We start from the raw sequence: 27081 nt of genomic DNA on the forward strand, positions 1-27081 counted from the left end.
CACACTTTCTTTGGTTTCTTTGTATATATGCCTCTCTTCGTTTTGACTTCAAATATTGTATTCTTAGTTCAGTTCTCTCTTGTATTTAATAAACTGGATTGTTTTTTAGTTCCAGTCGCAGTTGCAATACTCGCTTGTAAATGAATGAATAAGATTGGCAGACATTGATAGTTGGACCTGGCTAGCTGGCCTAGATGTTTCCGTAAATGTCATCATATGCAATATGCAGTTTCCTTTATAAAATCCTACACGAAGGCATCTCTGCCTTGACGAATAGCCTTTAAGAGCTTTGCCGTTATTAAGCCCAGCCGTTTAAACTTTGTTTTTACTGTAAAATTTTTTGGCACAGGATATCGTCATCGCAAACGCGAAGTCTCCGTTGAATGTCTAAAATAAACAAAATAAATCAGAAGTTAATAAAGTTTTCTGTCTCAAAATCGAGGGGAAAATGACTATTGAAGTATTTGTGATTCCTTTTAAAATTCGAAAAATTATTCCTACAATATGTATTATGATATAGGATTACATAGTAATTTCACTTGAAGTGACTGAGTAACCTAATTAGACGACTTTTTCTATCCTGTATAAATTTAGAGTACTGGAACTTAGCTGATAACAAAATATGAAACAAAAAACCAAAATATTTATTATCGCTTCAACCCTGAGTAAAAAGAAAAACAAATTACACTACTTGCAGCCTTGACAATAGAAGCGAGATATTTACATAGTTAAAATACAAAAGCCTAAGAACATTACTGTAGAACTAACGTGTTTTTCAACATAGGATTTCATTCCTCCATAACGGTCTGATGGAAAAGCAAAAATGAAGACGCTATTTGATGCATTAAATTCAGGTGTTACTTAAGTTTGTCTTTCCATTTAAACTGTTTTCCACAATTTGCACACAAACATTCTCTATGGTCAAAATATTACAACATTCTATGATTTTGATTTATCTGGACGAGGGAAACGGTTTTCGCACTTATCACAAGGGAATTCCTTTCCGAATGAAACGCTCTAATATGCTTACGAACTTGATTATATTCTTCAAACATTTTCACAATATTGGCAGTAATAATCGCTGGTCGTTTTTAAAATAGAAAGATTCAGTTCAGGAACAGATTCTGGTCTTATCGTAATGCTTTTTAGCAAGATGGTTTGCCAACATTCCTCTCCTTTTGAATCCCAATAAGCAAGTATGATATTTATAAATGAAGCGATAAAAACCAATAGGCGATACGTTTGAGATAAATGTTTTTGAACCAGATGGATTTGGAGATATTGGCATTCACTTACTCTATACGGGGTATGCATATGCTTCATGTGTTCCTTAAGTTTGTTTTCCCTTTTAAACTGTTTTCCACAATTTGCACACAAAAATACTGTATGGTCAGAATGTCGTAACATGTGTAACTTTAATTTATCTGGACGAAGAAAGATTTTTCGCGCTTATCACAGGGTATCTCCTATCTGAATGAAATGTTGTAATATGCTTACGAACTTGATTATATTCTTCAGAAACCTTATGAAAATTAGGACAATTATAAACCCTATTTTCAAAGTGAATGTGTACATGTTCTTTTGAAGCCACAATTTGATCAAATTCTGCTTTACAAATTACGCATTCATAAAATTTTCTTTCTTCACTATGAACTTTTGTATGACAAGCTAAAGCAGAACTATTCGAAAACCTCTTGAAACAAGTGCCACACTAGAACGGTTTTGATTCTTTATTTCCATGTACAAGATAATGCCAAATTAAACGTTCATCTGAAGCAAAGGATTTATAACTTAAGTTGCATTAAAAGTTTTTCATAGGATTGATGATGCCTCTGTAGCAACGCTCCTTGCCAATCTTGCCATGCACACTTGCATGTCCAATTAAATCTCTTCTGCTTGAGAATTCCTGAGTGCATTCAGGACATTTGTGCAACTCATCATTACCTAGTTTGCTTTTATCACTTCCTTCAAATCCATCCTCAGTACCAAGATTACTTTTTAAGAATGTGTAGAGTTCCTCACTTTGTAAATGCTAAGTTACAGTTGAACGTGAAGAATCTTAAGAACTGATAAGCGAATAATCGCTTGAGTTCGTGTGACAAGAAACAACAAGATGGAAGAGTAAATAACCTTTTATTATTCAATTAATATTTAACAGAACTCCGTCTTGCAGTGTACAATAAAAGCCGACACTTGGGCTTGAACTTAAGAGGCTAAGAAGTAAACTAAAACTAATATAAACTAAAGAGATATAGCCGAAGCTATCAGGATTCTAACCGAGTTGGTCATTTAACGCTAATTGACTGCGAAGCTATCAAGGGCCTAAAGTAAGGCCGAGCGTAATAATAGCTTACGAGAGAGTAGCCTAAAGGGGCGGACGCGTTCAGACAGAATACCTGGTAACTCTCTAACACCGAAGAACTTCGCTGTTAAATACCGCTCTTTCTCATTATTTATTCAGACGTGATTCTAAAACTACGTTCTGGCCGGAAGTAGTAAGTTAAAGTTCAGAATCGACAGGAAAGGAACTTTAGCTTAAAATTTAACTGTTAATAAAATTAACATAATCCTTGCAAATGTATGGTCCTCATTGAAAGTCACATTTTCAGCAGCATGAGTCAAAGTATGAAGATTAAGAACACTAGAATTATCAAATGTGAGATCACAGTGAATACAAACCCACTCAGCCCCTTGTTTTCTTAAATAGGTGTTCTTTTAAACTTAATATGTTTCACAAACAATAATCAATCAACAAATGAACTGTATTCCTACACTTTTATTTCATTACACTAATTATTAATAATATGTCAGCGATGCGAAATAATTGATACAAAATAAGCGAGCCATTCTACATGGCTGTCACAAACACAATTCTATCAAATCAAATTATCTTGTTGCCAAACATAAAGTTCAAAACTAAAAGAAGAAAAACAAAAGGAATTTACGCTGTTTGCAACAATAAAATGAAGCAAACGATACTCACATAAACAATAGGAATTTCACCGGCTTTACCGCAAGTCATCATCATGACGAAGCACATGCCTATTCCGATTAGACACATTACTAAATTTGATTCCACATACAGGACATTTATATTTCTTCCTCCTGTATGCATAATTAAATGCTTTTGAAAACTATAGGAAAGCTTTTGTGGCAAATAACACATTTATACTCTTCTTGCTTACAAGGTATACTTTTTTAAAGGTCTGCCTCTGGTTTTCCTCATATTAGTACCTTCTGTACAATTAGCAGAATTTCCCAATGACGTCCTTAGACGAGCTGCATGAGATTTCTTTGCTAATTTTGAATGTGCTTGAATTGTTTCGGATCACCTGCATTCACATTTTCTTCACCATGCTGATTCAAATGCGTCTGCAAATCCACTGAACTTGAAACATCTGATTGCATTCAAAACACGGCCAGGCATTTTCCTGTTCTTGCGGAGCTCTTTTTCTTCTTGGTTTGGCTCTAAAACTGATAGAACCCCACTTTTCGGCGTATATGGCAGAGTACTAGACTCTCAGCTCTGTTTTAGGGTTAATCGAACGTATTGTCCTGAAAAATAGACTGACCTTAATGGACTAGAACCAAATTTTTAGTCCAAAGGGATTTCAGTCCCGAAGGACTATTGCTTTCGTTTTGGCATTTTGCGTCGGACTCATAAACGTCGGTTCACTTTTCAAACTGTTGCCACAAAATGTTAGAGTCCTGCATTATATTTGAAGAAATTAAATAATGAAAAATCTGCATAAATGATTGTCTATTTCTCGCATTGTGATAAAACAATGGTACATAGAGCCATCGAATTTTGAATGACGAAATCCTACTGCGAATATGGGCATCTGAAATCCCAAATTTGGAATTTGTTTTATTATAGATTTTATATTTTGTAAAACTTTAACGAATTTTTGATTTACAAACTCAATGCTTTAAAAGCGAGAAATGGCAACGTTATATATAAAAAAAAATACTTTTATCTCCAGCTCGCGAGACTGTGTATATCGGAAATTCTAAAGATATGCTTAATTTAACATTATTTTGCGATATTGCTCTTGAACTGAATTTTATGGTTTAAGTGCAAAGAACATGATATTTAATAAATAAAGGTAACACTCAAAACGTTAAAAAAACGCCCCTTTAGACGTAATTTAAAATCTGAAAAATTTCAGTTTTTTTTTAGTCCAAAGGGATTTGAATCCCGAAGGACTATTAGTTTCGTTTTGGCATTTTGCGTCGGACGGATAAATGTCGGTTCACTTTTCAAACTGTTGCCATAAAATGTTAGAGTCCTGCATTATATTTGAAGAAATTAAATGATGAAAATCTGCGTAAATGTATGTATATTTCTCACATTGTCATAAAATAACGGTACATAGAGTCATCGAATTTTGAATAACGTAATCCTCCAACATTTATGAGCATGTGGAAGACCAAATTTGAAATTTGTTTTATGATCGATTTCCTATTTTTTAAAACTTTGACGAATTTTTGATTAACAAACTCAAGGATTTCAAAGCGAGCAATGGCAACGTTGTGCAGAAGAAACATTTTTATCTCCAGCGCGTGAGTTTCTGTATCGGAAATTCTAAAGATATGCTCGTTTTAAAACTATTTTGCGATATTGCTGTTGCACTGGATCTTATGGTTTAAGTGCGAGGAACATGATATTTAATAAAGAAAGGTAACATACAAAATGTTAAAAAACGCCCCTTTGGACGTAATTTAAAATCTGAAACATTTCAGATTTTTTTTTTCGTATTAGCAGGTGAGACAAAGGGCATCCAATTACTCATAGATTCATCAGATATATCTAAATATAAAGCAACACCATCTTCATGTTCCACCAAAATTTCGACATGCAATGACGTCACATGGACTCGCAACTTTCTTCAACGTTAGAACATATATAATAATAACATACGATATAATGTTTATCGTATATAATGTTTAGCAATGCTATTTTTTTTCATATTTTGTAACATTTACAAATTTATATTAACAAACTCTACGATTTGAAAGTGAGCAGTGGCAACACTTTTCGAAATAAAGCAAATTTGTATCTCCAGCATGCGAGACTGTTGCCCCTCGGAGAAACTGAGAACGAAAATTAGCGTCTTCAGACCTTTTAATTAATATCTCCGCTGACTGATGTCGTACGAAGATGAGAATGGTCGAAATGGCTTCTCACAAATTTTCGGAATCCGGGAATAGCTCTGTGGAAACTCGACTCCTCGCCATTCCGGATTACATAGTGCCACAAAGAAACAGACGCGCACAGATTTTAATTGTAAAGAATATTAGTAGATAGAAAATGGGGGTTCTGCGACAGGTGGATCAGTGGATCAGGGGGCGTGGTCAATGACATCACAGAGGGCGGGGCCAAAGGCAACGTCATCACACTAGGAGGCGTGGTTTCGAGTTGAGTTGAGTTGTTCGTAGACTACTGATTGAGTTGTAGACCTCCTGCTTTTCATTAAATGTTAGTTTTTTTTAATTTGGCAACGGAGTCATGGCGTCCTCTAGGGATGAAAAATGAAAATAATCTATTTAGGAATTGCTCATGGCGTCCTCTATGGACGAAAAAAGAAAATAATTTATTTTAGAAATTTCTATTTTTTAAAAAAAAAATACTCTATTATTCAAAATATAGAATTGAACTCTGAAACAAAATATCTCACCAGCTGAGTAGTTTGAAGATTTTAACCACTAAGCTGACGGGATACATTCAGATTTAGGTAAAAAAGCCTATATAAGAAAATGGAATTTGAATCGACTCATCAATTTATTCTGATACTTTTATCCTTTCTAGTTTTAAATGAAACTTTAACTTATTTCTTAGATTTTCTGTTCATAATAACATATTCATTTACTGTCATATTTTTTTTAATACTTAACGTTTCTAATTTGTAATATTTTATTTAATTTCCACATACTATTTTTTTCATACCTGTCATAAATTTCAGCATACCCTGATTTTTAACTTATGCGTTATATTTCACAAACGTTCCCGCACATGCTGTTTATTTGTTACATTACTTAATTTTAGATGCAATTTCACACTTTTTTTAACGTTATAATGTTCAATATATTCTGAATTTTAACTTCATTTACTTTTTTTAAACCATTCTAGTATTCTATACACACTTTAACTTAGTGGTATGAAATTGTATTTAAAAAGAAACGTTTATTTTTCATGATCTTAGTTCTTTTACTAAATTTTCTACAGAATTTCTAATTTCTTTCACGTGTTTAACAATATCTTCCTTACATTACCGAATATTTTTTTAAAAAAAACTTAAGTCTATAACTGTTAATTGCTTTTCTTACGTTCATGATTTCCCTTCTGTGTTTATATTTCTTAATTCTAGCTTAACTTATTTATTATAATGTTTTTATTTCTGTCTCATCACTCGTAATTCCAACATTTTATCCCTTTTTATTCATTTTAACGATATGGATTGTTTTCATTTACTCAATCAAATATTTCCTTACAATTTTTATAATACTTGTTTTATTCCTCGATCATAATAGATCATCTACAGGTTTTACTCAGAAATTTCCATTCACAACTTTACAGTTTAATACCATTTATATCTAAATGTATTTCTTTCTCATATAGTTTTATGGTCTTCAAAGTTTCTTACATCATATTTAGTTTTAAATCCCGATTACCTTTAAGTGTGTTGATAATTTTCATTTCTAATTTTACAACCACGTTCAGTGTTTCATCCACACATACCAAAATATTTCTTACATTTTCTGATATTTAGTCTATGTCATATTTCAGTACTTCAAATGAATTTACACTGCTCACACTATTATTTTTTCATGTTTTAGAGACACTAACTATACTAATTTTACTATTTTTCCTGCACTAATTGCATCTATGTCAGCACTCATGATAAACTAGCAATTGTTTTGCATCACATGCATAAAGAAATTCTTAAGACCAACTTTTTCAATATCGTACTCAAATTACTGTTTTCCAGATAGGAATTACCAGTATTCTTTGGTTTTATTCTGTTACATCTTTTTAAATTTTAACATCTTACTTTTAATTCTAACATACATCTTTTAAACAGGTTTTTCTTTTAATGATAGCCTTACCTTATTTGTTCAAATTAATTCTTTCATTCACCTTGTAGGGTTTATATTTATTTTAACTAACATTTATTTTAAGTTTAAACTATCTTTCCTGTCAAGCCTTACTTTCCCCTGGAACTGCCAATGCCAGAATATGTAAATTTGAGTAGAACGCGCAAGGATTCAAATTATCAGCGGAAGTAGTATGATTTAAATAGAAGGAAACGAGTTCGGTGAGAGTTATTCTTACTTAGCGAGCGCGGAGGTAGTTATCGAGAATTTCTTTATGCATGTGATGCAAAACAATTGCTAGTTTATCATGAGTGCTGACATAGATGCAATTAGTGCAGGAAAAATAGTAAGATTAGTATAGTTAGTGTCTCTAAAACATGAAAAAATAATAGTGTGAGCAGTGTAAATTCATTTGAAGTACTGAAATACGACATAGACTAAATATCAGAAAATGTAAGAAATATTTTGGTATGTGTGGATGAAACACTGAACGTGGTTGTAAAATTAGAAATGAAAATTATCAACACACTTAAAGATAATCGGGATTTAAAACTAAATATGATGTTAGAAACTTTGAAGACCATAAAACTATATAAGAAAGAAATACATTTAGATATAAATGGTATTAAACTGTAAAGTTGTGAATGGAAATTTCTGAGTAAAACCTGTAGATGATCTATTATGATCGAGGAATAAAACAAGTATTATAAAAATTGTAAGGAAATATTTGATTATGGAGTAAATGAAAACAATCCATATCGTTAAAATGAATAAAAAGGGATAAAATGTTGGAATTACGAGTGATGAGACAGAAATAAAAACATTATAATAAATAAGTTAAGCTAGAATTAAGAAATATAAACACAGAAGGGAAATCATGAACGTAAGAAAAGCAATTAACAGTTATAGACTTAAGTTTTTTTTAAAAAAATATTCGGTAATGTAAGGAAGATATTGTTAAACACGTGAAAGAAATTAGAAATTCTGTAGAAAATTTAGTAAAAGAACTAAGATCATGAAAAATAAACGTTTCTTTTTAAATACAATTTCATACCACTAAGTTAAAGTGTGTATAGAATACTAGAATGGTTTAAAAAAAGTAAATGAAGTTAAAATTCAGAATATATTGAACATTATAACGTTAAAAAAAGTGTGAAATTGCATCTAAAATTAAGTAATGTAACAAATAAACAGCACGTGCGGGAACGTTTGTGAAATATAACGCATAAGTTAAAAATCAGGGTATGCTGAAATTTATGAAAGGTATGAAAAAAATAGTATGTGGAAATTAAATAAAATATTACAAATTAGAAACGTTAAGTATTAAAAAAAAATATGACAGTAAATGAATATGTTATTATGAACAGAAAACCTAAGAAATAAGTTAAAGTTTCATTTAAAACTAGAAAGGATAAAAGTATCAGAATAAATTGATGAGTCGATTCAAATTCCATTTTCTTATATAGGCTTTTTTACCTAAATCTGAATGTATCCCGTCAGCTTAGTGGTTAAAATCTTCAAACTACTCAGCTGGTGAGATATTTTGTTTCAGAGTTCAATTCTATATTTTGAATAATAGAGTATTTTTTTAAAAAAATAGAAATTTCTAAAATAAATTATTTTCTTTTTTCGTCCATAGAGGACGCCATGAGCAATTCCTAAATAGATTATTTTCATTTTCCATCCCTAGAGGACGCCATGACTCCGTTGCCAAATTAAAAAAAACTAACTTTTAATGAAAAGCAGGAGGTCTACAACTCAATCAGTAGTCTACGAACAACTCAACTCCACTCGAAACCACGCCTCCTAGTGTGATGACGTTGCCTTTGGCCCCGCCCTCTGTGATGTCATTGACCACGCCCCCTGATCCACTGATCCACCTGTCGCAGAACCCCCATTTTCTATCTACTAATATTGTTGCTATTGGTGGTGGTGTTTTAGTAGAGTTAATAGTACTCACCTTTTTCAAAGTTTTGTTGTTTCTTAACAGCTCAAAGACACCTAATTTGTATTCTGCATTGCTTTTAAATCACAGATTCCTTGTCTTGCGAAGTGGAGAGTAATTCCACTTAAGGAAAATTATAATTTAAAACCTAAGACGATCATGCATAACTTTGGTATGAATAATCAACTACTTTGATACAATAAATAAGAAGTATCCAAGTGTAATTAATTTGCAATGAAATATTACAGCATTGGCTTATTTTACAGTTTTTTTTGGGGGGGGGCAGAATTTTACATTCTATTATTTGAATTCCTGAGATCTAATTCTTAAACTAGCAGACCCAGTGTAAAGGTTCATGAAATTTAACTTTAACTTTTAACAGAAGCATAAATGAAGATAAAGAGAAATTATCGTTTCATGCGAAGAAAACTATTCAAAATTCAGAAAAAATCTAAATTTAATGGAAAGAATATTGCAGAGTTTTACAAAATAAATTCTGAGTGACACATGCAATTCTAAAAATTGATAGCTTCATGTCGAGCTTTAAATTCGGCCTGTCTCTTCTAGAATTATTTCATATCTCCTGCAGCGTTCTCTACGTTTCAAACACTTCAAGAAGATTTTTTTTACTTCTCCAGACTTTTAAACATTTTAGTTCCTTCTTCATTTTTGCCTGCAAGCATTGCAAAGAAATTTTTAACTCCCGAAATTCTTCTTAATTTCCAAATCATTTATTGATATTTTTCAATACTGAGGAAGGAAAAAATGGAATGCATACTTTTAATAAGGCAAAATATTGCGTAACATTCTTTTTTTTTTTTTTCTAAAGAGCGTTCCGGACAAAACCCAGCCAACTACGTTCGCTACGTATGAGCAAATAAAAATAAATACCCAAAACACATTTATGGAATTATATTTCATTTAATGTTAGATATTAAAAATGAAATTGATCTATTTTACAACTGCGTTGCTAAAAAAAGAAAAGGTGCTGTGTTTAAACATAATAAAAATTGACAGATATTAAAGAACAAGATATTATAATAGTATGAAGAGTGTAAATATGTCGATATAAAACAAATGTTGAAAAAGGAGCTACGACATAAAATAAAATATTTCATAAACATAATTAAATAAAATGTTTTCAATTTCTATCCCCTATGCTGCGTAAATTTGAAGATATAAAAATCAATCATTCATCAATTAAATTATCTGATAAGGACACCAAGTGACTCTCTTGTACAACCTATTTAATTATACACATTTTTTATGCATGTCATTAAATCTTATTTCCTCAAATTTCATTAAATATATATTTCTCCTTCAATTAATTTAGTTATCACTTCACGGCAAGGTAAAAATGGCGAAGCCAAAAATACGTAAAACCTCAAAGCATCATCATTAAAAATTGCAAAGTACAGACAAATATAAAATACAGTTAAGAACAGTTTAAAAAAAAATTATCATTAAAATTAAGAGTTTCTAATCAAAAAACAAGCAATTCGACCAGAAGGCAAGAAGACGGATTCTTCTGTGCATAAAATTAAAAATTTATTTTTGGTCCCACTGTGCAAAAAGACACAGAAGTTGGTGCACAAACTAACTAAAATGGGAAATTAAGTTTCAAATGTAAACAAATGGCCGCCTCGTCAGGCTTAGCACAACTTAAGCGTTTACATTTTTAATAATTCTACAACTATTGTATGCAGATTAACTAAAGGCATAAAAAACCTTGGAACATATGAAAACAATCACTATTCAAGCAAAAATGCACAATTTACCAACATATAAGTCTAAAAGGACTGAGCTGACCGAACCGGGTAACAGAGTGGTTATATATATATATATATATGTGTGTGTGTGTGTGTGTGTGTATGATGTACCAGCTTTTGTCCGGAATAAATAGATTGGTAAAGAATCATAGATGTAGTCGTAGCTTAAATTATCAGACGATAAGTTTAAAAACAGGATCCATTTATTATATTTCAGGAGAAAATAGCAGTTACAAAAATTAAGATCTCCGGAGGAAATAAAAAGGAAATACTAATAACTTTTTGTATTAAGTTTACTGCATCGTTACATTTAAGAAAAAGCTCCGATATTCCTTTGCGAGTCTTTTTATAGCCTCTGGAAAGGCGGAGCTTCCAAGAAATGACGTCAGCCTCGTCAGCCAATCCAATTCGCTTTAAATATTTTCAGAACATTCTATAACTGTACGTGTAGAAAAGGCGGGAGAAACAACTTGACTACGGGGCTGTGGATTTAATTCCACGTACTTTCAAATGAGAGACCGTCGTCATTATAAAATGAAAAAGAACATACAGTTAGAATTTTAAGTGTAATCTTGACTATGGAATTTTATTATTACATATATATATATATATATATATACGTTTGGTGCCGGCAATCGCAACTTAAAAGGGAAATGCATAGCTACATGCTATAGCATTCCCACGTACAAAATTTCAACGTTTTAAGCCTAGTTGTTTTGGAATTATGCGAGATACATACGTCACGAAAAAAAATCTCCTGCCCTTTTAAATCTGATTTACAATCCGTTTTCGAAAACGTGTCTTTTGTTGTATCTGTACATGTATAGTCATGCAAAAGAATCATTCAAATGGATTCAAGAGCGCTCAAAATGGATATTTCGTTGAAACATGATACGCGAAATTTTACACGATTTCTACTTCTTTTACTTCCTACAAGGCAGTAAAAGAAATTGGCCTTCAAATCTTACATAAATATGCAAGTTCCAAAATAGTGAAGAAGTCAAAATGTTCAAGGAAAAGAAAATTGCCTTAAGACTTATATGCAAATGACTCCAATTCTAAGTGGACAGAAACAGATTATAGATAATGAAATGTGTCTCTTATGTTTGGTTCTAATTTAAGTGGTGATATTAAATATTATAAATTAGCATTACCCCTCTTCTGTCCCTGTACATTTCGGTATAAAATATAAAGATAATATTCGCAAAAAAACTGATATTATTCTAAACCCCTTTTTTTTCCTCTCAGGGAACTGTAAATGGTTCCTTTCTAAAAACGTACAGCGTTTATTATATTTATTTCTTTTCATTTGATTGAATATGAATGCAGAGATATTTTATTATATATAGTATATATATATTTTTTGGCCATATAGGAAAAATGTTATCAACTAATAGAACAGCTAGAAGATTTATTTGTGTCTAAATCGAACAACGTTCTCAATATTACGAAGCTAAACGCATCGAATGAATTGGCGGCATTTAAAGGAAAGTAAACCAGGCTGGAAAAGGAGGCTAAAAACGTGACTCAGTTCAATAGTCTGAAATTCACTACTGCGAAAAACCTCTTTTCTAAAAGTATGCACGAGGACAGCCGGAGAAAATCTGATGCTATTCTAAAAATAAATATATATAGCACTTTAAAAGTGCACATAAAAAGTGAACTTCTTGAATAGTTTTCCCATATAAGGCTTAATTTAATATGAAACCGAATATTAGTTTAAGGTTGAACTTTATTCTCATATTGGACCACTGTGTATTGATAAAATAAAAAGTTTAAATTATTTCTTATTGAAAGATGCAACATTGTGTTCAAGAAATAAATTAAGCGTCTAACAGCAACTGAATGTCTAATTAATATTTTGTAACATGCAACAAGTCTTGTCTGAAACCTTTAATATATTTATACAGTCTCATTTTCTGTGGCAACATAATCTAAAACGAGGTTCAATCTGAACGTAAGAGAATTATTGCGACGTCCAGTAATCAGACAGATAAAATTAAGAAGGGTGTAAAAGACTCTTTTATTAAACTCAGAACTTAAGAGAAGATACGTCTTGTGCTTACAAAACGAGCCATTAACTACGGCGTAATTCAAACTAAAGCTAAATAATGTAAGTTGTAAGATATCCAGAGCCTACACAGAGTTAATATCGCGCAAGATGACTCACATTTAGTTGAATGTTTTTGTATTTTTGCATGTAAAAATTTATTTTATATAAAATACAAAATCTAACGCGTTGAACGATCCTCCGGTACATATATTTAGAACGTTGTTGTACGTGTTATCTCATGTTAGAAAAGGCGAAGGGGGGAACTGTGGGAGCTGTAGACGCAGTCAGCTGATCAGTGTTTCAGTTTGCCATACTCTTTTTATACTCGCTATATCTTTATTTATTATATGCGGCTTAAGTGCCTCTTTGTAGCCGATAGTTTATTGGTTTGCTTGCGTAACTGTACTAGCCAATGTGTTGAAGTTGCCACAGCATTCAAATAGTCCATATACACTGATATCATACATGCAGTTATCACTGTTTTAATTAATTTATCATGGTAGTTAAGAACATTTAAATATTTTTAATTCATACAATTGTTGCTTATTATGCATTTAACTATATGATTTACCTAGAAACTTGCAAACGTTGAGAAATTAAAGAGAACTAACGAGTTGTGCGTAGTACATCTCATCAGGTAGGTTTACCCAAACTCCTACGCTAAATATCTTTTCGCGTGAAGAGTTTACAATTTTGCCCGGTTTTATTCGGGACATTTTAAACTGAATTTTAAGCTGAACGCAAATTGAGCGTGTCAGGGGGAACGTGAACATTTGTTTGCATTAGCAATCATCTGTTTTTGAAATGGTTTACAACTGAACGCAAGAGTTCGTGTGTACCTGTTCAAGAGTTCGTGAACGAATGGACGTAAAGTTAAAAATAATGGATGGTCCTCTGCAAGGCGAGCTTAAAAATGATGGAAAGATCTACACAAGAAATGCTGTGTACAAAGAGATCGTTCACATGTGAATTAACATTTTATTATTTAAATCACCTTTATTTATTGAGCTAGCGGTGGCTCTTAAGAAATGTATGTATGAACTACGTATGTAAGCATGTATATGTATGAACTATGCAAGCAAGTTTTATGAAAGGTCTATGTTTTATGAACTACTTGTATATAAGCATGTACTATGAACTATCAGTAACTATGTAAGCATATATTATGAAATATGTAACTATGTAAGCATGTATACAGGACCAATGTCTGCCCTTATAGGCCCCATGAGGTGTTGCCCCGGATCGTTGCGGAACCTGGACTAGACCCGAATAGTCTTAGTAAGCCGCACGGGTGTCCAGATTCTGCTCTCAACTCAACTCAACTCAACTCTCTGCCTGCCCTGGGTAATTCAGTTGAATTAGCAGACACATTTGCACAAATCGTTTTAATTACAATTAACAATATATAGAACAGCGGTCATTTCGTGTGACCGCCGGGCTTTCTAGTTTATATATATATATATCCATTCCTTTTTTTTTTTTTTTTTTTTTTTTGTTTTACAGTTTTTTTAAATAAATTCTTTTAAAGCAATGCTAATGTAAATTGATGAAAGGTATACGGATATCTTCACTCGTAAAAGCTGCTACTGCTTGGAGTTGTAAAAACATCCCACATTTTTGGTTAATTTGTTTGTTCTTCTGGCATGTTTATTCGCGAAGTTTATACGAACTTTTAATATACAAAAATACTAACTCAGTAATTGAAAATACTAGAAAACATCAAAATGTGTAATTTAATTATTATTTGTTTAGAAACTATGCATGACAACTATTTCTAAAACAATTGGTAATATAATCGTAACCTTTAAAACCTTTATTTTGGCAAACAGGTAATTATTATTATAATCTAATTTTATGACCTTCCATTCTGTGCACTGTTTTCGTGTTAGTTCTCAGATATTATGAGATCAATGGGCTTTAAATCATGAGTTGCCTCCGTTAGATATTAGTTATTATTCCTTTAGTTAATGTTTCTAGCTTGACATCAGCATCATGGCTAATATACCTCAGAAAGGCGAAGAGAAGAAAAATGTGTGACGTGATCGTACTTAGCTGATCAATGTTTATGTTTACAAGCAATGTTCTCGAAAACGAGATATTTCTGAGCAGTCAAAACATTTTAGTGCTGTCGATGAGTTAACATCAATATTAACACACCAAAATCAATATTAACACACGTTTTCCAAAAATGTGCGGTAAAATTTCTTTGCAAGGTTCTACAATGTAGTGGCATCTCTTTAGCAAACTTGATCATTGAATGTTTTATCTGAGCGTCGATTTGCGGTTGTTTATAGCCATTCATTCTTTGTGAAACCTTCTATTCCATCTTTATAATGCTTAATAACCGTGATTACCGGTTTGGCCACGGGCAATCATAGCCATATCCATCCCTCCATTTTCGACAACCATCGTTGTTTCTGTATAAGTCGACATTGCTTAATGTATTTAGTCTTGAGATTTTTCTAGCAAAAATGTCGAGGTAGCACTTTTTTTCTAAAATAAAAGTAACTTACCAAAAGTGTTCATAACATGCGGTTTCATAAGGTATCTTCAGAAAATTCGATAGGTAAAACAAAATTCCACTTAGATACGTACAGTACGTATCAAAATAATGTTTGCACTATTTTGACCTCAATAACAAGAATACTAATAAGAGCAAGAATGAACACTTTTTTTGTTTGTCACGTATCTTAGGTGTTCCAAATGATAATATTTGCAGTGATGCATCTTCTGCAACTCTGCACAAACAAATACTACGGTTCGACGAAAGAGGTGTGATTTCACAAGAGGAGAAGAGCAAGTAATCTCAATCGTCATGTCATCTCATACTATGCTTAAAGTCTACAACACTGTCCCCACAATTAATCCGTTGTGGATTGCTTGTTGGTGCATCATCGTTTCTTCAGCTGATACTAATTACTTCCACTTCAAGATGGTCACATATCCTAGGTGTTCAAAACAATATTTTCAGCGATGCATCTTCTGCAACTCTGCACAAACAAATACTACAGTTCGCGAAAGAGGTGTGATTCCACAAGAGGAGAAGAGCAAGTAATCTTAATCGTCATGTCATCTCATACTATGTTTAAAGTCTACAACACTGTCCCCACAAATAATCCGTTGTGGATTGCTTGTTGGTGCATCATCGTTTCTTCAGCTGATACTAATTACTTACACTTCAAGATGGTCACATATTCTAGGTGTTCAAAACGACAATATTTTCAGCGATGCATCTTCTGCAACTCTGCACAAATACTACAGATCGACGAAAGAGGTGTGATTTCAAAGAGGAGAAGAGCAAGTAATCTTAATCGTCATGTCATCTCATACTATGTTTAAAGTCTAAAACACTGTCCCCACAATCAATCCGTCGTGGATGGCTTGTTGGTGCATCATCGTTTCTTACGCTGATACCACTTCAAAGATGGTCACATAATTTCATAAGTATTACAATTGACTAACTGAGGGTTAAATTCTTTGCTACTTCGTTTTCGCAACTCGTATACTTTCTCGATGTTTTGATAACCTTCAAAACTTGCTTACATTGCTTAAAAGGAAAAATTTGCTCTTTTCTATTGTTTAGCTTATAAGGTTATATGGTTATACGCCACTGACCAGGCTTCGACCTAAGGTATAACCGAACGGAACGATGCCTGATTAGTGGAAAAAACTACAAGCAGCCACCACAACAAAGCAATGGCTGAAAAACCAAACGCTATTAATTGCTCTTAATCAGTAATGTTACAGAAAAGTACTTTACAAAAATGATTACAAGATATCTTGCATAAGTTGCTACATATGACAATAAGCAAACCATCAATATATGATATTATAGTACAATAATATAGTGCATTTAGTAATAAGATACATGAATACGTAATTTAATGGTATTCTATAGTATAATGCCTTAATATTATGGAATAGAACTATGATAAAGTACGAATAATACTATAAGTTAAATATAATTAAATGTGAAATATTTTTAAATGTTGCCTTAAGGGGACTCGTACACCTTAAAACTCATAAGATCTTCGAATATGTGACTGTTGCAAGAATTGGGATAACTTATTTATTTTAAAAGCAATTACTTCCAACTTTTTACAGCTGACTACATAATATAACTGTTTTCTGAAATAGTGACCAGAAAGTTTGTGTTGCCACAAATATTTTTATAATTTAATCCGCTTTTTGACAAAAATTTGCGTCACGTTTCCACCTTGCGCGCACAGTTTAAAACATTCTGTTGCATAATTTAATTCCATATTTAATATATAGCTTTTATAACATTTGGAAACTACTGTGAACCAAAAATTCTAAGAATTTCATGCTAAATTTTTATTTTATTTGGAGTCAAGTTTATAAAATGTATTTTATTAAAAAAATCTGTAATGTTTTCGTCCATAAAATTTTTCAATATTAAAATATTCATCCGATTTTTGGTTCAGTTAAAAAATAGGGTTCATATAAGGAATTCCATCAAATTTCAAGTATGTACAATTAGCCATTTTTAAAATATCGTGCGCGCAAGGTAGAAACGTGACAAAAATTTTGTCACAAAGCGGATTAAATTACAAAAATATTTGTGGCAACACAAACTTTCTGGTTGCTAGTTTCCAAAGCAGCTGTATTATGTAGTCAGCTTTTAAAAAGTTGGAAATAATTTATTTTAAAATAAATAAAATATCCAAATTCTTGTAACAGTTACATATTCGAAGGGTGTTAAGAGATTTAAGGTGCATGAGCTCCCTTAATGCAGTACTATAAGTGACACTTTACTTTTATGTTATTTTAGATAATAACTGTAGTAATACAAAGCATTTTATAACACATAAATAGTTACTTAAGAATGATGTAAATAGGTGATATATGAATGAACCAAAATACGATAATGCATTGCGTTAGATGATTAGCTTATAAGGTATTTCTCCCGCCTTCTTAGCATGCCTTCGTGTTGTAATGGTCAGCACACTCGGCGCGTATTCTAGAAGCCCGTGGTTCGAGTCCCGGCGAAGGCATTGCTCATTTTTCATCTTCCCTGCTTCGAAACAACTTAATGTCTCTACAGTGGCGCACGAACTAAAAACGCTGGTGGATGATGATTCTCCACGAAGATTCGAGAGGTCCGTGGTTCGAATCGCGGCGTGGGCATTGGGCATTGCTCATTTTTATCATCTCTTCTGCTTCGAAACAGTCTAATGTCTCTACAAGCTTACTTCGTTGCCTGTTCTTTGGCGGGCTGTGCCGAATGTGAAAAAGAACAAAATGCCTACATGTGCTCAGGCATTGGAGCTTCATATACAAAATAACCATATCATGTTTAGCAGTTATTTGTTATTAACATTAAATTAAAAAAGTTTTAATTGCTAACAATTGCTAATTCATACCATGCTCAGAACAAAGTTCCTGATAATAATATTTCAATAGCAATATTGCGCCTCACCTGTGGTAGAGCTGTTAAAACAGCTGAATACTGGTAGTTCAACCCAGGTTCAACCTCAGGCGAACAGACTAACTGCATATGCTTCACCAGTGGCCGAGTGCTTAAGGTCGTTGAATACTGGTAGTTCTACCACGGTTCGAACTCAGGGAACGGGCAACGAGCTGGTTCACTTGGCTTTGCTGCATTTTAAGTTGTCGTGTTTTTCCACATACATGGTGTGAGATTGAGCCAGTTTTCCTTAGAAAGATCTCCACGAAGACATCCCTGCATTAGATAAACCTCGTTTTTGTGATTTGCCGTTTTCAAATAATCTTAACTTAACCAATGACAATTTTGAGCTAAAATGTTAATATGTTTTCTATTAAATATTCTTATATAATTCCTTATGCAAGTGCTCCTTTCTCGTCATATATATCCCAACAAAATTTAACGAAAGCCACATAAACTTCAAAGAAAAACCTTTTAAGTCTAGAAGCTAAATATGATCTGCATGCACAGTATTGCATTATGTAAAAAATATATGATATAATGTGTCTTCTATATTGCATTTTTTATACAACTGTTAAGTGTTCGTTTTCGTTCCATATATTAAGTTCGAATTTAATCAATGCCACATAAATTTAGGAAAGAAACACTAAGGAAATTTAGAGGTTATGATGACCTGCATATATTGCGTTATATGAGACAGTGTGATGCTAATCTATGTATCTGCAGTTTCTTTTCTCTAAGCATCCAATATTTAGGTTGCACAGCATTTACAACAACTGAGCTCAAAATCTCCCCTTTTTATTTTATTCAGTGAGGCCTTCCTGAAGTATGTTACTACGTGACGTGACTGTATAAAGCAGCAGTAGGGAAGACACGAACCAAAAGAATTACTCCTTTTCTAGTGAACCAGCCTAAGGAAAAAATAAAAGTTATTTAGCGTTTTATTTATTTTTACAGCATCAGACGTCCATTTATCTTATGTCACGATATGCGTGCTTGTTAGAGCGAAAAATATTCAGCCTTTTTTCGCTAAAAGCTTACCGCTGCAAAGGACATATAATCTCTTCTACATATTAATTCTACCATAAATGGCACCAAAAGATAAGCACGTGTGATATAAGATGAGTGAAAATAACATTAAACGTTGATTATTACTCTAGGACATTAATCAATAAGTTAGGATATGTTGGAATTTTTGAATGTACACATCTTTAATGGGCAAAAGTATGCATGTCTCGAAGATTTAAGGAGTACAAGTTGGAACACATTTAAAGTTTATGACGATGTTTGCTTTCGGCTTTGCTTTTAAAAAAATTATTTAAAAAATTGGGAAATAAAAAAAGAATGGATATATATAAACTAGAAAGCCTGGCGGTCATACGAAATGAACGCTGTTTTAAATAATATAAATTGTAATTAAAATGATTTGTGCAAAGGTGTCTGCTAATTTAAAATGAATTACCCAGGGCAGGCGGAGAAAACGCCCCTTTACCTACTGATCACGGGGTTTCACCTTCTACTTGCTTAATTGCTTAAAGTGCAATGAAGAAAACCACTGGCGGTACATTTCTTAAGAGCCACCGCTAGCTCAATCAATAAAGATGATTTAAATAATAAAATGTTAATTCACATGTCAAAGATCTCTTTGTACAATACATTTCTTGTGTAGATCTTTCCATCACTTTTCAGCTCGCTTTGCAGAGGACCATCCATTATTTTTTATTTTACGTCCGTTCTTTCACGAACTCTTGAACTGGCAACATAAAGTTGACCGTGTTCAAATGCAGGCTTAGGTAAAAATGTGCCAACATGCTTAAGCGTTTGACCCTGAGACTTATGGATGGTCATAGCAAAGCGAGTTTTACTGGAAATTTTCTACTTCTCAATTGAAACGGCAACCCTGTGCCGTGGCTCTGTAATAGGGAAACCCAAGAAAGAAAGTAGAGAATGTAGGGAAAATGTAGGAGAAAATTAGTTTTTAATTAGTATCTCGGTCCATTGGCCCATTGGCTAGTACAGTTACGCAAGCAAGCGATAAACTATCGGCGACAAACAGACATTTAAGCCGCATATATATATATGGGGAAGTAACATCATCTCCTCCGAAACGGCTGGCTCTTGGGCTTAGCGAAGCACACCGTTGGATTCCGCAGCTGCGTGGCACGCCATTTTGACCATTCGCGTCTTCTTGGGACTTTAATTACCCGAGATATTAATAAAAAGCTAATTTTCCCCTACGTTTTCCCGACATTCTCCACTTTCTTTCAAGGAATTTCCTTATTAGAGGGATGTGGCTACGTGCCAAATTCTTTTTTCTCGAATATCTAGGGAACGGCGCCGAATTGAAATTCGAGATGCGTATCCTCAGATTCCAAAAAATCTCCGAATCCATCGATACCGTTCTCATCTTCGTACGACTTAAATCGGTCGAGATATTAATTAAAAACTACGGAAATGTTTATTTCAACGCTCATTTTTCCGAGTGGCAACAATAAACTATCGGCGACACACACTTTAGCCGCTTATATATATAAATACTTATTTGCATCTTAAATTGTAAAAAAATTACACATTTGAAAGTATAAAAATCCCGCACGCTTTACTATTATTATTAAATTTCATTCATGCAAATGGCAGGTGCCAAACACACGCAATATGTATGTATTATTAATGAACAACTGGTGTGTGTGACACTATTTTTCTCCTACAGCAGAAAAAAAGGTGGCACATAGAACCGCCAGATATGTACACACAGTAGTTCTCTCCCGGAACATGGCGCCTCGGAGCGGGAATTTTAAATTTTAAATTTGCTTTTGATCTATTTCATATTTTGCGCGAATTTAATATTTTTATTAATAAATTCGACGGTTAAAAAGCAGTATGTTGCAACTCGGCAAAGTCTAAGATGTTTTAAATTTAATCAGCAATTTAAAAGAATCAGCAATTAAAAAAGAAATGTGTGGGTATAAAAAGAATTTAAAAGAAATCTGTACATTTTTTAAAATTTTTCCAACCGCCAGTTTGTTGCCATTTGGCAAAGCGTAAAATAACACAATAATAATAATAATAACCTGACCTTTATTTATTACGTATCATGTTCTTTGCACTTAAACCATAAAATTCAGCTCAACAGCAAAATCGCAAAATAATTTTTAAATGAGCATACATTTAGAATTTCCGATACAGAGTTTCGCGCGATGGAGATAAAATATGTTTTACTTTTCATGCAGTGTTGCCATTGCTCGCTTTGAAATCGTTTAGTTTGTAATTCACAAATTCGTTGAAGCGTTATAAAAGATGAAATGGATAATAAAACAAATTGCAAATTCAAATTAGGACATCCACATATTCAAATTCTATGGAAGATTACGTTATTTAAATTTTAATGGCTCTAGGTACCGTTGTTTTACCAGAATACGAGAAACACTCATAAATTCATGCAGATTTCTTCATTATTCAATTTCTTTAAATATAATACAGAGCGATAACATTTGGTGGCAACAATTTGAAATGCGAAACAACGCTTATCACGAATCGACGCAAAATGCCAAAATGTAGTCCTTCTGGGCAAATTGCCCCTTTGGAATAATAGTAATAATAATAATAAGTTTACTTTCAAATATTAGCTGTCTGTTATTTATTAACAAAATAAGCAATTTGAAAGCAATAACTTCAGTTCTTTATTATTATTATTATTAATTGCTAGCTGGAGGCGTGAAATTACACTAGCTCATTAAAAATATTACAATCTTTTCTTCTTTATAGTAATTATTTTACGTGGCCGACCGCGCCAACGGCTCATTATTTAAATATTCAATCTCTAGAGCGTTATTATATCCTGTACATTCGATGCGTGAAGAATTTTCTATTTTTGTGCCATTTTTTCACGGCAAATAGGCTTGAAGAGAACAAAATTTGTATGTTTTTTCCCTATAACTATTGCTTACATATTTATTAAATTTTATCTGCGAAATTTCCAAAACTGAATTTTTCACTTTCTTTGATGAAATAATACCTGCAAGAGGCTCGTTAGATGAAGTACCTTGTCTCAAACTTGCTGCCTGCGGGCCGCATGTGGCCCATTAAAATGTTTCTGCAGCTCACGAATGCATCTCCAGTAAATTAATGTGATACATTCGGCAAGAGAAGAAGAAGAAGAATGATCTTGTTTATTTTTATTAGCTGTACAGAAGTCATGTTATCTTTGAGATAATGTACATTGTTTGTTTACGTTAGCTATACGTAAGTCACGTAATCTCTGAAGTCATCAGAATTTATCTCATTAGTATCATTATAACAAGAATAGAAGAAAACATTTAAGATTTGAATGGTTCGAAGTCTAATTTTACATACTTTCATTCCCAAAAACGAGCATGAGTAACAGATTTATATCACACAGTAAATGAATTAACTGCAGAATTGCAGTTAATTCATTTACTGTGTGATATAAATCTTTTTCAAAGATTTGAAGAAACAAATTTGATTAAATTTATCATTACTTGTCAAAAGGTAAATATCATCACGAATTTTTTAAATAAAAATAATTGCTTTGTTTAAAAGTGTATTTATGTACTTGTCAATAGTCTTGTTTCCCTGCAATTAAAACATACTAATTATACTAAAAAATCCCACTGCGCATGAGTATCTATAATTTGTGAAGAAGATACTTTCTAGTAATTTTACTCGAAGATTACGAACTTTATGAAAATCAAAACGCCATGAGGTATTGTAGCTGAAAAAAAGATAATAATTATTTACAAACAAATATGCGTTTTTTCCTAAGGTTGTGGCCAATAGATAGTAGATGTTTTTACCTCTGAGTAACATATTCCGTTTGTTGTCTTTAGGCTAACTTAGGTCGGAAGTTGCTCAGTAGGTAAGTGTTGTTGTATGCGTCATAGAAAGTTCTAATAAACAAAAAAAATTAAATAGTTTGTTATTATTTACTCTAAACTTTTGTCGCTCTTGGAAAGTTTCTATGTATTTTTTTTTAGTTTCAGTTCCAAGTAAATTTATTTAGCGATTACTTCAATTCATATCAATTATTTCAATAAATTTCAATCTGAAAATTTTAATATTTAGCTGTCAGTTACAAAGTATGACCAACAGGAGTTTCTTGCAAATAGCTTTTCAATTTCAGGCTAAAAACAAATAGTCCAAAAAATTTTAATTTTAATTTTTTCTTTTCGTCATTTTTGCATGTATGTTCTGCCAAAAATGTAATAATTTTTTTAAAAAAAATTAATTAACAAATTTTTATTTTTTCAACAACAGAAATTAAAATTCTTTTTCTCTCCTTTTTTTTCGGACGGTCAGCTACTTCCAGGTCGTGCATTTGGCCCGAGTGCAATCTGAGTTTGAGAACTCTGACAGTCATTATTAATGCACAGACTATTAAGATTAGCATCTCAGGAAACAGAATATCAATTGTGTTCACACTGGGATTCGTGCCACGGCTATTCAAGTTTACTTCCGAAACATGCTAACCATTGACAACATCAGAGCACGTCCGAGAAAATGCAATAATTCCTCACATTCTCCTAGAAGTAAAAAACGACTGGAGAGAAGTATGAAATCCAGTCGATCAAACTCCTGGTAGTTAATGACGTCTATATTTTAGGTTGAGCCCCAATGTAAGATTAGACTTAATTAACTATCTAACTGCTCTTGTTTAATCTTTCTTGATCCGAAGATTTGTGTCTTCACGAATAAAAAGTAATCAGTACTTCAGAATATAGATGAGACATAAAATTTAACAAAAATATTAAACAATAAGCTCTATTATAACTACTATTTAACAAATACTATCCACTGGCATAGTCTGTTGCTCTAAAATAGCAATTTCAAAGTTGTTTTCAGTAGCCCGACGTGCCTCGTAACCATGAGAACGACAGGTGCAGCAGACACTTTGCATCGCCTAGTTTCTTATATCCGATTCTTTTCCATATAATGTGTTTCGCTTAAAGAAATGCGCATAAATGAAGACTGGTTTGAACTACTCTCTCATATAAGATACTAAAAATAAGTGTTGCGCGATGATGATGACTTACTATAGAAAATGCGAAGGATTGGCACCGGCTTTGCAGTTTCTATTTTAAAGAAATTTACTCCACGTGTGAGATTTCGGTAATTAACATTGTAGAAACATTAGGTTACTTTTTTTTAAGCAGGAAAGATGAAAAATGAGCAACGCCTTCGTCGGGAATCGAACCACGGACCTCTGGAACACGCGTCGAACGCGTAGACCACTACACAACGAAGGCATGCTAAGAAGGCGGGAGAAATATCTTATATACTCCCCCCTTTTTTAAAGGGCGACTAGGGTTTTAGAGGACCCAATCACCAAATCCTGTGTGTGGAGAATCATCATCCACCACCCTTTTACTTCGGGCGCCACTGTAGAGACATTAGGTATTTTTGAGGCAGGAGACTTAAGAAACGAGCAGTGCCCTCACCGGGAATCGAAACACGGACCTCTGGAATAAGCGCCGAGCGTGCAGACCACTACACTACAAAGTCGTGCTAATTAGGCGAAAGAAATACTTTATAGCGTGTTTAGGTAAGTCAAATTTACAGAGTAACTTGTACTTACCAAACACCTCAGCTATAGTTAACTGTAATTCTAACCTTGTTCTGCAATGGATACAATACTCATTCATTAAAGGATCAGATCGGCAGGTAGGGCGGATTGCCTTGAGGCGGGGACGTCTCAGGAGATGTTCTCGGAACAGGGAGATTTGTCGTCTCAGGTTAACAGGAAGACCGTTATGGTTGATACTGTACTCTTTCTAAATAAGGGCCCACCAGCGGCCGAGCGGTAAAGTCGCTGAACACTGGTAGTTCGGTCCGAGGTTCGAATCCCGCGAACGGACTGGCTGCATGGGCGTTTTCTTGGTTTTCCCCATTTGTAACGTGTATACGAGCCAGTTTTCCTTAGAAAGTCCTCCACGAATGCATCCCTCCCTTTAGGCAGATAGCCCTCGAGGCTTTGCGATAATCACACAAACACACACACTTTCTAAATAAGAGTATTTAATAGTTACTGAAATTAATTTGCATTCTGAGGGAGTTGATGAAAGGAATAGGAAGTAACGAAAACAGTTAAAAACAAAATGCTAGCTAAATTTTGCAATATCCGGGAACCATATGCTTTTAGATATACTATTTAAATTATCTTAGAGAACATTAAAATATAATTAATTGGTCTGTATAACAATTTAATTAGTTGACTGTGTACATTTTGTCACGTTATTTCAAACTATATAATAATGTTATCATCTGGCTGGATGAATTACAGTCATTTCTTTAAATTATTTAACTTATCAGTGACAAATTGTATCTTGTGTAAGTCTTCACATGTATCGGTGACAATGATTTATTGTTATTTAGAAAATTAAAACGTTTTTAATTACCTTCAGTGTTACCTTCAATAAAATTAATACCACCCTTTATATATATATAGGCGTTTTAATACTGAGATTTCCAAGGAAATTGCCCTTTTTTCTTTAAATTCTTTACATTCCTGTGACATCAATGATATATTATAGCGCCTCCTTTTAATTGCGTATAGGAATTTTTTAACTTCACGTGTTACGTGGGAATATTCCAGAGGGAAGGTATCGAGTCCTAGTTCTTGACGTGTCTTACATTCATATGTTGTTTAAAACAAATTAACAATTCATGATTTTGAATCTGTATGAAATTGTATGCTGTAAAATACATTTTAAGAAATACCTTTTGTAAATATTCGACAGATAATTCTAGTCTACGCTTGAGCAATCCGTTCGATACATAAGACTAGTTTTAAAATGTAAAAGTAGTCTTAGTTTCGGTGTTTTCCAAAAAAAAAAAAAAAAAAAAAAAAAAAAAAAAAAAAAATCTTAAATTACGTCCAAAGGGGCGTTTTTTAACATTTTGTGTGTTACCTTTCTTTATTAAATATCATGTTCCTCGCACTTAAACCATAAGATCCAGTGCAACAGCAATATCGCAAAATAGTTTTAAAACGAGCATATCTTTAGAATTTCCGATACAGAAACTCACGCGCTGGAGATAAAAATGTTTTTTCTGCACAACGTTGCCATTGCTCGCTTTGAAATCCTTGAGTTTGTTAATCAAAAATTCGTCAAAGTTTTAAAAAATAGGAAATCGATCATAAAACAAATTTCAAATTTGGTCTTCCACATGCTCATAAATGTTGGAGGATTACGTTATTCAAAATTCGATGACTCTATGTACCGTTATTTTATGACAATGTGAGAAATATACATACATTTACGCAGATTTTCATCATTTAATTTCTTCAAATATAATGCAGGACTCTAACATTTTATGGCAACAGTTTGAAAAGTGAACCGACATTTATCCGTCCGACGCAAAATGCCAAAACGAAACTAATAGTCCTTCGGGATTCAAATCCCTTTGGACTAAAAAAAAAGTTCTCGCTTGTTGTCTCTTTGTTGGTTTCTGAAAAACAAGGATTGTGTCTAATCACATTAGACAACGAGTTTTATTCAAATTCTGCCCCAATTTCAGGTAATTTTTTTTAATTTAATTTTAGGTTTTACGCAGACGTGTTTCTCTTTCGTTCGGTTAGTTCAGTTTCGTATTGTTTTCTTAATGTAGTTAAGTAAGATAAGCATGACTTTAGATTTATTTTTCGTAATCATGAAACATTTTCATTTTCTTTCCCTTATTATTACATCAGTTCTTTTATTCTAAATTTTAACTACTATTAAAATGTTTGCAAAGATCTATTGTTCAGATTATTTAAGATTAATCTAGGTTGAAT

The 27081-nt window shown here is 32.8% G+C and overlaps 1 protein-coding gene and 1 pseudogene across 1 annotated transcript in view; one reads left to right on the top strand and one right to left on the bottom strand.

The window, feature by feature from the left end:
* Nucleotides 1-27081, top strand: part of LOC118183029 (allatostatin-A receptor-like) — an 888863-nt gene that overhangs the window by 113471 nt on the left and 748311 nt on the right. The window lies entirely within an intron of this gene.
* The window catches only part of LOC146995531 (PR domain zinc finger protein 10-like), a 34084-nt pseudogene continuing 8050 nt past the window's right edge, over nucleotides 1048-27081 (bottom strand).

This window comes from Stegodyphus dumicola, chromosome 9, assembly GCF_044657685.1.
Source record: "Stegodyphus dumicola isolate Sdum_Otavi_A_Nest chromosome 9, ASM4465768v1".
Classification (NCBI taxonomy): domain Eukaryota; kingdom Metazoa; phylum Arthropoda; class Arachnida; order Araneae; family Eresidae; genus Stegodyphus; species Stegodyphus dumicola.